The following is a 12,880-nucleotide window of genomic DNA, read 5'->3' on the forward strand; positions in this document are numbered from 1 at the left end:
GGTCCTAATTTTCAACACACCAATTTGGGCTCACTGATTTCCAGTCTCTCACTTTTCTGGTTTACCAGGCAACCTTAACACTGCCCTCAAGGTATACCAAGAGGCCTTTTCGTCTGAGTTCGTTCATCCTTCCTGTCTTCCTTGTGCACCTTTTCCCATCAACATTTATGGTTATCAGTCATTGTGACAATTTATGAATGGTCACTCACTTCTTAGTTAGGGAGCTCACAGCTAGGGTAACTTTGTAGGCCTAATTATCACAACAGTGCCTTAGCTTGCTTATGTGAATTCAGACACAAAGGAAGGAATGAGAGGCAGCTAAGCTTTGGAGAAAAAGGCTCTTCTGAGCTTCATTTATGAACAGATAAAGTCCTCTGTGGAAGAGGAGGGGAAGTGATTTGACATCGCTATGAAGTGGCATTTTAAACCTGCCCGTAGATTAGTGCCTGCATTCTGGTGGAGGCCGCTGGGCACTTTGCTTTACCATTTCCTTCTGTTAAAAGAAATTATTACATGATTCAGTTTTCCTGATGGAAACAATGACTCTTGGATAGAGTCAGGCCACTATAATAGTCAACTTGTTTATTTGGCCATTGAGCAATTGCAACCAACACATTTACCATTAGCGATTCAGCCTGTAGGGAGTTGGGAGGTACATGAGAACTTCATTTGTCTGAATCAACCACAGCCTAGATAGGCTTGAGGGGTGGAGGTGTGAGAGACTTTGGGTCCCCTAGTGGCTGACTAACAGAATGTGATCAGTCCAGCCCTATACAGCTAGGCACAACACAAATGAATTCCTGTCGATGTTGTCAGGCCTGTCTCTCCCAGGCACTCCTATTGCTGCTCGTAAGTCACCTTGGCTGTATCAGGAGTACTCACTGAAAAGCACTTACTGCCTCCATGTGCTATTTTACCAGATCATTGGTGTGGCTCTTGACTAATTAGTTAAGTCATGGCAGGAGACCTCTTTGAAGTCCACTTATCAATTTGCAGCACTCAAGACTGTAAGTACCTTTTTATTTCTAAATAATTGAAGCCCTTTCCCAACAAACTGTCCACACAGTTTATAAAATGAATTCTCCCACGCAGACAGTTTTAGTGACCCACTGGGACCTCGTCAAGCTAGCAGCCTTGTGCGGTCATGCAAAGGTTAATCAGAGCATTTATATTAAATGAAATAAATGCTAAGTTGATTCAGATGCTCTTTCCTGAAGCTGCTATGTATGGCTATTAAGAATGGCAGCCTGGCCCAGTGGGCATAGCAGTGGGCTGGGACCCGCATGCTTCTGCATTCTAACTCCAGCTCTTGCATGACTTACTTGGCCTTGCCAACACTGAGAATTTTCAAGTTCTTCCCTCAATTGTCTAGCACCAGTGCAGCTCTGACTGGGGTGCTAAAAATGCCTGCTCCTGGTCCACACCAGTGTTCCGGGTGTTAACTGCAGAGGAGCTCCTCTAGAGATAAAATCTCAGAAAATCCTCAGTGCAGACACCCTCTATGCCTCAGCCATCTAACTTGAAAAATAGGGGATAAATACTTGCAAATTGTTTAAGTACTGGGGTTATTGTGAAGCCAGACTAATGTTTGTGCAGTGGTCTGAATGTGTAACACAGTACCATGCATACCGCTAGATGCTATACAAACACACAGGAATACTCTGCCCTGGAGAGCTACCAGCCTGAACAAACAGCAAGAAATTTCAGATTTAAATAGCTGAAATCAAGTAATTTACAGTTTTTAAAATCCCATGACCGTGAAATTGACCAAAATGGATGGCAACTTTGGTAGCGCCCTAGTTATGTACTAAATTCTCATGAGACACTCAATGGAATATAGCCAGAGAAGTGCTGCACTGGAAATAATGCAGCTGGAAACGATGGCAGTTCTGCAGTAATCCTGGTGGGGTCGATGACAACTCAGGATAACGGCTTCAACCCCACTCAGTACATAAGACACCTAGTTTGTGTCATTCTGAAGACATTAAGATATTTTCTATTGACCTCCAGCTTAAAGGAAGAGACTGATTTAGAGGCTAGTACCAAGAGCTAAAATGATCCTAGAATATATAGTCAGTTTGACCCTGGGCAAGTCCCTTGACTTCTTCATGTGTCAGACACCCAGCTGTAAAATTAGTAAATTAACAGGACCTTGCTGGAAATCAGATGCTGCATCTAGCAGTGTTTTCCTGGGGGGAGGGAGGAGGGAAATCACATAGGCAGTGAGGGTGAAGAGTTCTGGCCAACACCTGGGATGCTACAGACTCCTGTTCTTATTCCATTCCTAGAGGCAGCTTGTCAACTGTGGCCAATGGGTACTCTGGCCCTAGAGTTTATTTCTATTTCTGTCAGTCAAGAACTCAGACCAGCTATTTCCACAGAGCTGACAAGCTGGGGCTCTTGGTCCAAGCAGGAACGTGTTTGACACTAACTTGTCACAAAGAGAACTGATGCAAATCCATGAAAGGATTACTTTACCAATAGTCCAAAAAGGCACCTAAGTATCTGCTTAACTTTAAGTGTATGAGCAGTTCCAATGCAGTCTAGGGCACAACTCATATCCTGTGTTTTGCTGGATCAGGGACAGCCAGACTTCAGTTCTGAATGCTCGATATTTGGTTGGAAATCGAGATAGTGCTAGTACCTGGCATTTTTCTTTTTGCTGCTTTAGAGAAGTAAATTCTAGTCCACTTTATCTACTGCTCAAACATCTCTAGGCTATGGCTGTATTATCCATCAGTAGTGGAGAGTGGTAGAGAATCAGGCAGCAATAGAGTGATCTGGAGGAGGGGTGGTGAGACAGTGCTCGTGCCTTTGGCTAAAGCACTGTTTTGGCACTGCTTTGTGCTAGGGAGGCGGAGAGCGCCTTAGCGTGCAGCTGGAGCATGCCTGCTACTATGCCCCCTGCAGGGGCTGCAGTATGCTCCTCCCTGGCTGGTGTGCAGGCAAGCATGGGCCTGCCTCCTCCTTGCCCACTATCATTATTCCCATTAGGTAGTGAGACAAAGTAAGCAATCCCTGTGTTCAGGAAAGAGCAAGAACTACAGTGAGCCCAGCCACTGTACCAAGACGTAAGGACAACTGCACCCATGGAGCAGCTGGGCAAGGTCTGGCCCTTAGGCAACCCCTTTAACAAAATGCTGATCTTTCTACAGAACATGCATGTCAACTGTTTTACGTGGGTTACTCCAGTTTCTTGAGGGCAGTGGATAGTTTTCTTCTTTCTTGCTCTTGTTTGTGGGGTGAGAAGTTATATTCAGTACTCTTTGGGTACTAGAAGAACTTTGTTTCACCAGATCACCAATAGATTTATGCACCCCAAGCTCATCCATGTATAAAATGGAACAGTGGGTGGTTATCGAAAGCACAAATACTCACAGAATGAGACCGGCCACTGGAGTATGTGGAGTGGCATAATTACAGGTGGTGCTTTGATTTTGTATTATAGTGTTCATGGGTTTCTGGAGATAAGTCAGAAACTCCTGAAATATGAATGCTGCCTTCTTCCTTGCATAGTTTGGTAAGTACATGCGTATTTTTCCACACTGCCTGAAATAACACTAAGAAAACACAAACAGACATGCTAGAAAAGGTTTAGAAGCAACTCATCTGGCTGAATGTTCTAGGTCCAGGCACATGCAACTCTTACATTTAAAAAAAGAAATTAAATTACCCTTGAGTTAAGTCTTCTCTCCATGCAAGTGATAAATCAACAGAACTTTACATTTTATAACACGTTCCCTAACATTTCCTTGTTCTCTTGCCACTGCTATATTTATGCATGCAACTGGATTAGGTGGGCAGGCAAGCAGAGCGGGCACATGGAAGCTGTGCCAGAAGTAAATTGAGGCGACTATGGCTTTGATGGACAATTGTTATACGAGAGATGAGAATGGCTCAAAATCCCAGTGAAATATGCCAGCTTCCCCCTTTCTATAACTCTTCCACAAGAGCCTTTGATTAGTACTAAAGATTGAAGAAGCTCTTTTCTCTGCCATACTGAAGACTCTCTCATCCTGCACTGGAAAGAAAAACCAAACACCAAAGTATGAAGGAGAGGCCCTAAACATGCTAAGATTGAAACGTTTCCCTCCCACCAAGTTCCAACTCCGTGGACTTGGTACATGGAAATAAATGAGAACAGGGGACACAAATCACCTCCTACAAATCCTGAATTGACATTTCAGGTGGGATCTTGGCCACTATTCAAGCCTATAAACTCAATCAGCAACTATAGCCAATATACCCCTTTCCCTGCTAGGGACTGCAGGGTGGAGCAATACAGTGGCAAAAGCCGTGCAGACCTGTCCTGAGGAATCTCCCTTCACACTCACTCAGTGGAGAGAGAGTTGTTTTCCAATCCCTTTACAGTGCTAGAATAGTGTAAATGAGATGCACCCAATGGGCCCGCCCAAGAACAAATCAGGGTCACTTCAGCGGTCCCACAGACCAGTGCCTCTCAACCTGTGGCAAAAAAAGTTGCCTGGGTTTAACAAACTGGTTTTTCAATCAATTTAGTTAAACTGGTTCAAATCCCTGTGTGGACACATAAACCTTCACTTTCAAGGCCCTTCATGACCTACCCCTACTCTACCTATCACGTCTCATTCAGTATTAAAAGATTGACTCCTGCCTCTGATTGACCTGTGATGTCAGCCTCTATCTGCACTTGTGAAGTTTTCAAATAAGCGCCTTTGTGCTTTCTCCCATGCAGCTCCTTGTGCTTGGGAGGAGCTCCCTCTAAACGGCCACAAAACTACCTCATTATCCTCCTTAAAGCTCTCCTTTGCCATGAAGCCTACGAAAATATTGACAACATTTAGGCTGCTGGTGTGTGGAGACCACAGCCTATCACACTGACTATGTTGTCTCATTGTTTCCTTGTACTCCCCATATGTCTGTACCCACCTGTTGTCTTGTCTTATTTGTAGATTGTGAGCTTTTAGTTCTCTGTCTGTACAGCCCCTAGCACAACAGGGTCCTGCTCCGTGACTGGGGGTCCTACGTGCTCCAAGTAATTAATAATCATTTTAGCTTCATTAAGGACCAATTTTAAACTTTTGCAACTTTTGTGCTTTGACAAGGCTGGTTTGTTTTTGTAGTCATCTGCTATCCAGCCTTCCCAGGCCAGGCTGCTTGTCAGGGCCTGATTCTCCCATGCCTGACAGGGAGAACGTGGAGGTGTTTACACCTGTATGGAGTAAGTGCTCTGAACTGGCAGTGTTTTTAAGTGACCGAAGTGCAAGACAGTGGAGGACCGGCACACCTGTGAGACAGAAATCCTGCCAATGTTGCACTTGAAATTTTTTGCTAATAAATGACGACATTTATGAAAAACTCTCTTATCTGTGAGGGCAGTCCAGGGACTCACTTGAATGTCACATGCAACACAAATGTAATAAAATACCTCCTCTTTTCAAGGGGCAGTTGTGCCTGAAAGCTGCTGGAGTAGTACAGGGTGATTTGTAGAGATTATCAGTAACAGCAGATAGTTTTGGTAATAGCAGAAGCAAGTTCAAGTGGTTGTTCTTTGTGGGGTTGTGATTGTTTTTGATTGTGGGGATTCATGAAACAAATCGTGAATATTTCACTAATTTTAGCATGCATGATTATTTCTCTAAGTATTCACATTTAAAAGTGTGTTATTCACTATATGTCATTCACCTGCTTTAAAGATTCAGTCATCCAATCCAGGAGCAGAAATACCCTCATGTTACTTAGCTGAGTAATTATCACAAATAGCAAGTAATCAAAACGTGCCTTCCATAGGCTGAAGTTCATTTGCAGAAGCCAAATACTTAGGGAAACTAAACCCAGAGCAATCAGGTTTGTTTTGTGATAAACCCACTAACAGGAAAAATGGCTAAATTCACAACAAATACTTCAACCGGCTCTACTTTCTATCCTAAATCTTGCATCCCATTGTGAACTTAGTAGTATCTGTTAAGAATGCAGCAGAACATAATACATTTTTCCTTAGCATTTTCTTCAGCTGTTTGACTTGAATACAGGTGGTAGCCTGCAGAATCTCTGCTATTTTAAGCACGTTATCTCACTTGTGTTAGGTCATGTTACTGGAAACTGGCGAGATAGAACATGACGTGACATAATACCGCATGGTGCTGCTGAATGTGATGCAACATGTCAAAGGCATCTTAGTACAGGATTTGAAAAGGAACAAGGATGATAACTAATGGATACAGCTAGTGCAGAGCAGGCTTAAGAGTTTCAGAAGTTTATTTTGGATAACTACTAGGAGTCTGAATTCATCTGAAACCTGCAGAGCAGGGGTTCTCAACTGTGGGGTGGGACCCCTCGGGGGTTGTAAATACATGAGGGGGGTCACGAGCTGTCAGCCTTCACCCCAAATCCTGCTTTGCCTCCAGCATTTATACTGGTGTTAATATATATATAAAATATATCAAAAGTGTTTTGAATTTATAAGGGGGAAGGGGGTCACTCGCAGAGGATTGCTACATGAAAGGGGTCACTAGTACAAAAGTTTGAGAACCACTGCTATAGAGCCTCCACAGACCATCTCCCATACCCATCTCTGCCCAGCCTAACCATATTTCCCTACTTTCACCCAAGTTTCTTCTCCCACTACCAAAGATTCAAAAAAAAGCAGGCGTGCTTTACTAACAAAGGGTTTGATCCTGCAAGAATGTCACAAGTAGAATTTGAGCCGATCTCAACAGCAGTACCTTAGAAGGAGGCCTTTCCAGGATATGGCCTAAAAGTTGTCACTGTTTTCTTGCCATTGGCTATCACAGCCTGCAGCAATCAATGCACCAAGTAATTAAGGGACAGAGTCTGCCATCCTTGTTCATGGCAAGTAGTGCCTCGTTCACTAAGCAGTTCCATTCATTTCACTGGGACTGCGTTAGGAGCAAAGTATCACTCAAGGGGTCAAAATTGTCACTCTGCAGAAGCCTAGCTCATGGCTTAAATATTACTTAATTCCTATCTTGAGGTTTTAAGCAGTGGAGGGACTTCATGCTGGTCCTCTGCGGAAGAGTGAATTTCACTCAACATGAATAATTGTGGCAGAATCTGGACCTAGATAAATATAGAAGATGGAGACATTGTGTTGTTAGACAATATAGACTGTATTAGAGAGATCAATAAATAGATTTTCAGTCCATTACAATAGATGCATTAAGAGAGCCAGCTTCCCAGCTCTTCCAGCAAACATTCAGCTAAGCCACTTATGCAAAGTGTAGCTAGTCCAGGTACGCTGGCTGCTCTGTGGTAGGAAAACAGAAAATCTACTTGCCTGCTCCCCTTCCTGGGGCACTAGAACATTTTAAGATGAGATTCACATAACAAGGGTCTGAGCACGTGACACTCAAACAACATCGGGGAGGTAGCTAGTCGGATTACATACATTAGATAGAATGGATTAGACAGATTCGTTTTAAAAAGTGTCTGAATGACAGCCTTTGATAATACTGTATGACCCTGAACTCAGACAGGTTTTGCATCTGAACTGTTATGGAGCTAAGAAACTTTTACTGTAAGCTTCTGTTTTGTCTTTTTTTTGCAAAGGATACAGACTCAATGGGCCCAGCCCTGCTCTCCATTATATCTGTTCAAACCAATGGAGTTACTCTGGATTTACACCAGGATAAGTGGGAGCACATGTTGGCCCAGACCACCACCACAAGCACACCTCCCTACCTTTCACTTTGCTTCGAAGGGTTGTGTTTATCAGTCTGTGAAGTCTTCAGCTAGCAGTCCTGCTTCCAACTTATCTTGATACTGACCTCAACTTCTGTGACCTTGGGCAAGTCATTTATCATTTCTGCTTCAGTTTGCAGATCTGCAAATGGGAACAACAGTTCAAACACCTGCTCACCAATGAAATAGCTTTGAGCTGGAAAAGCATTCTGGGTACTGAAATGCAAGTAGTACACCATGCATTTCACTTCACTTCCAAGCTTCTGTATCTGGTACTGACACATGGTGACCCAACTCTGCAGTTGTTGCCCAAAAGTTGCCATTATTGGGAAAGGGAATTATACATGCATAATGGCTGCAGGGTTGGGCTCACACAGGATAGCTTTTAAAGTGCATAAATGTCTTGGGGCAGTGGCCATTAGGCCACAAGAATGCCTCCCATTCTATACTAGCGGAGTGGCAGCCAATAGGTTTCTGGATGCCCCTCTTTAAAACCTGCCATCAGTTGGCATGTTGTTGCCTTGCATCAGACCTGCCCCTCTGCAGCATTTATGATTCACACTGATGCTACCAATGGTGAAGAGGTTCATTCACATAATGAAATCAATGAACAGTACTGACTATGGAAGAGAGAAGCGATTATTATACATTACCACTCCTGCTAATGGCAAAGTGGCTGATGACTACTCCCAACATTCTATAATCAGGAATTTAAATTAAGAAGTTCTGCTCTCGATGATTAAGGCATTAATAACTGAAACATTACATTCCCTAATTCTTCCCCATTCTCATTCCATAACCCAGGGGCCAGTACTTTAAACTGAGCACGTTATCAGTGTCAGAAACAGCACAGATGCCAAGAATCTAAATTTTCCAAAACACTCCTTGTTTCTGTGAAAGTGTGGCCTTTTTAGCAAGTACGAGACACAAGAGGAGCCATCTCCTGCCCTCACTGGAACTGATGTGGAGCTGGGATACCCCACTGGCTTCAGATGTTACTGCAGAGACACCCCACTGTAACGGATGGCAGATGTCAGCAGTCATCCCACAGGTGCGTGCTATAGTCAATTTTTAAAGGGTTTATACTGGGGTAGGCAACCTATGTCACGCGAGCTGATTTTCAGTGGCACTCACACTGCCTGGGTCCTGGCCACCGGTCCGGGGGTCTCTGCATTTTAATTTAATTTTAAATGAAGCTTCTTAAACATTTTAAAAACCTTATTTACTTTACATACAACAATAGTTTAGTTATATACAATAGACTTATAAAAAGAGACCTTCTAAAAACGTTAACATGTATGACTGGCATGCGAAACCTTAAATCAGAGTGAATAAATGAAGACTCGGCACAGCACTTCTGAAAGGTTGCCAACCCCTGGTTTATACATTGCTAAAAACTATAGCCTAAATACTATAGACTGCAGAACCTTCATACTGGTATCCTCCTATTCATACAAGCAAGGTCCTATTTAATAGAACCCTACTGGAAATGGCTAAGGTTTTCACTGGGATTAGTGATTTTAGATGCCCAATGTGTGACACTTTAGGAGGTAGAGCAGGATGGAAAATGGCTTTCCCATCCTGTGAAAATCTCATTTCAAAAAAATTACTTGTTTTGCATCAGGACGAAACCAAGACCTTGCAAAATCTTTTGCAAGAGCCAAAGAGAGAGAGACTAACCCTAGGGCAGTCAGTAGCCCAGAACTTAGGGCACTCACCTGGCATGTGGGAGATCCAGATTCAAGTTAATCAGTTACGCTCCCTCTCAATTGTACTCTGAACATGAGAACTGTTTCTGTTTTGACAAAATGTTCACTGGGAAAGATTTGTGGGAAAAATTTTGGTTTTGATGAACTGATGTTTTCCAAAGAAAAACCGTTGTGTCAAAAACTTCCCAATCATAAAGTCCTCTGACATTCACAAAATACTGAGCTCCTCACCCACTCTGAAAATTGGTCTCCTTTAAGACATCTCAAGTTGGGCATCCAAGAAAGAACCCACTACCTTTGAAAATCTTGACTGCTTATCTGTATTAAATTCTAAGAGTTGTTTCCATATGGGAGCAAAAGATATGTAGTCCCAGAAATATGTAAATATAAACAGTAAATCTGGTTCTGGGATTTTTGTTTTTCAAACTCAGATAGCTCTCCTACTACAGCCGATTGATGGCTGTGCATGAGCTGTAAAAGACCATCATTTTCCCTTATAGTTGTTCTGATTTACAGCATGTCTCAAAAACTGCACACTCCTCATATCCATCCAGCTGTGTGCAGCAATAAACATGATAATTATGCATATAAGTCTTAAATTTTGTACACATAAGAGTAGCTGAATACATTGTTAGCAAAACAATAATTAACTCTCAACAGGGCTCAATCTACACTGCCCTCTACACCTTCCCAAGATGGGCAAACCGTGGCTTGGGCTTCGCATGTTACAGGAGGATGTCATAGGTAAGGACAGCTTGCTGTACTTCAGAGGAAGCAATTTCATTTTTTTGTGCATCCAAAAGAGGTCAAGAACAACAAAGTCAGCCAGTATCTGTATCCTGACACTAGGGCTTGAGAGTATTTCAAAACAAATGCCAAAGGCATTACAGGGAGTAGAACAGACGTGCAGAGTATATGCTGCTAGAACAAACAGTTGCAAAAAGGCAGAGGGAGCGTGCTCCAGGAAAGATTAGAATAGTATAGCAATTCAGCAAAGTGCCTTAGAATCATAGAAGGTTAGGGTTGGAAGGGACCTCAGAAGGTCATCTAGTCCAAACCCTGCTCAAAGCAGGACCAATCCCCAGACAGATTTTTTTACCCCAGTTCCCTAAATGGCCCCCTCAAGGATTGAGCTCACAACCCTGGGTTTAGCAGGCCAATGCTCAAACCACTGAGCTATCCCTCCCCCCTAGTGACAGATGTGTGAAAACGGAGGCCAGTAAAGGTGGTGGGGCAGATAGCAGGAATGAAGGGAAGAACAATCAATAGAATTATTTAATGAAAATGTAAGTCTGACGCTATATAAAAGAACAGTGACCATGATTACACTAATGTATCACCACTGTATTGTGTTTAAATCCATTTATCATTGTATCTGAAGTTCAGAATATATGCAATGCATTTATCTCAATCTTGTTGTGTTTTTAGGTAACATCCACAAGGCAGATTTACATCTAAACTGGCCGGCTGAGTGTTTGTTGATGGCCCATTAAGGAGAATCAATTCTTCCAGTGGACCCCTCCTGAAGACTGCACGTAGTCAATGAACAGTGCATGACTCAGCAAGGCACATGTGACCAAGATTCCATGTTTATGCCAGTAACTTTCCATGCACCTAGGCTAAGAGGTGCCAATTGCAGACTTCAACATCGTCTCATCTTTATTCCTGCTCCAGTTCTCCAGACTGATTTTCTAACTAGGAGGAAGCTTTGAAGAAAGGACTCATGACCATTGCCCCAATCTTTTTGGGTGACCCAGAGAGACATATTGCAAGCCAGCAGAATTACAGTCACTGGTATTATCCTGATCTACAGACTCTGAAATCATTTGTAATGTATCTGATTCCCTGAAGCCTTTAATAACTCTTCTTTTCCTTTTAAATACATCTTGAGTTAGTTTACTAAAGATTGGCTGCAGCGTGGTATCTGATGAGATCCTGAAAGCACATGTTGACCTGGGGTGAGTGTCTGATCCTTTGAGACTGGAAGAACCTAATGTGTGGTGAATTTTGGTTTTAATAATCTTCCATCGCGTAGCCCAGTTGTCTGGGTGGTAACCGGGGCTGGAGTGCCAGGGGACTGTTGTGAGGCACTCTGAACTAGTGTAGTGCTATACGAGCTCACTTTTGTTACTGGCTTGGTGAAATCTTAAGCTAGATCTACCACCAGTTTGGGGTACACGCCCTGTATTTTGGCAGTCTGACCTGAGATTGGTGCTCTTAGTTATGACCTATACCAGGCAGCGTGACTGTAGGATTACAACAGCCCTCACCCTACTTGGTGACTGTGCTCTCTCACACCAGTAGCACTACTGAACTTAATGGGGCAATCTGTGTTCATCAGTGTGAGGAAGGGTTAAGCAAGTTAGCCTTAAGCAGATAACAAATGAAGTTCAAGAGAACTTTCTTCTTCTAAAACTGCTCAGATTTAAATATGAAGCCTCCAAAGGTTAAAAGCGAGCAATGAAAAAACCTCATTGTGATGCTAAACCAACCTTCCACACCTGCTCCACCTTATCTAGGAGAATTTTATATTTTCTGAGTCAGAAGTTCATTTGCTTTTTCTCCATACCTAGGCATCTCTAAGCCAATTCTAAATAGTGCATCAATAGAACATTCAGCAGTGGCAGTATTTCAGTCTCTCTTCTTCACAGTGCATTAACGGTCACACCTAGAGACGATAATTTAGTTTACATCTCACACGCAAACCAGGGTCTTCTCCCTGTGGGTTTCTCCCATCTTTCGGCCTCCCAGCTAGAGTTCTGTGAATGATGGATTTTTCCATTCTCTGGCAAATCCAAGAAAAGTGTTTCAGAATGAACCAAAACCCAATTTTTTTCTATGAATTGAACAATAAAAATAAATTGCTTTGGGTTAAAGAAAAATGTTTTGTTTAACCTAAAATAAAAATTTCATTTAAGTTTTGAGTAGATTTTTAATGTTTGCTTTCTTTAAAATAAAGCTGAAGAAAATTTCAAACCACAAAGTCACTTTGAAAAAGAAAAATATTGAAGTGTTTTGGTTTCAAAAGTATCAACACAAGACATTCAGACTTTTTCCGCAGATTTGCCTTACACAGATGTCACTGAAAAGTGTCATCTAGCACTACTCCCAGTCCACTAACACTCAGGCTTTCCCACTACAGAACCTCCCTGTAGACCCCGCTGACACACCCTGGCATCCCAATATTCACCACTGTCCTGTAATTAGGATGTGTTTGTACAAAGTCTGCCTGTTGGTGTCATTCTAAAAGTATCGATCTGCTGGACATTAATATCTCTTTGGATTGTAGGTGAAATTTGGCTACCTGTATGTATGGCACAACAGTAAAAAGGCCAAACAATGTTAATGACTCATTGAGGAAAAGCCCACAAGCACAAGGATTACCCCAGGGACTGTGTACAATAGAAACCTCTCAGAGATAGCACTGCACAGTGGGAACTGTTTGACCCAGGTTACAGCAGAAGAGCTTTCCAACAAGTGGGAAGAAGATA

At 42.6% G+C, this 12,880-nt stretch overlaps 1 protein-coding gene across 1 annotated transcript in view; it reads right to left on the reverse strand.

Moving 5' to 3' along the window:
• The window catches only part of SGCD (sarcoglycan delta), a 665,508-nt gene that overhangs the window by 642,517 nt on the left and 10,111 nt on the right, over positions 1–12,880 (reverse strand). The window contains exon 2 of the mRNA XM_050961320.1: positions 7,681–7,822. The gene's annotated coding sequence lies outside the window, so the exon portion shown is untranslated. The remainder of the gene's footprint in view (positions 1–7,680; positions 7,823–12,880) is intronic.

Source organism: Gopherus flavomarginatus, chromosome 7, assembly GCF_025201925.1.
Source record: "Gopherus flavomarginatus isolate rGopFla2 chromosome 7, rGopFla2.mat.asm, whole genome shotgun sequence".
NCBI lineage: Eukaryota > Metazoa > Chordata > Testudines > Testudinidae > Gopherus > Gopherus flavomarginatus.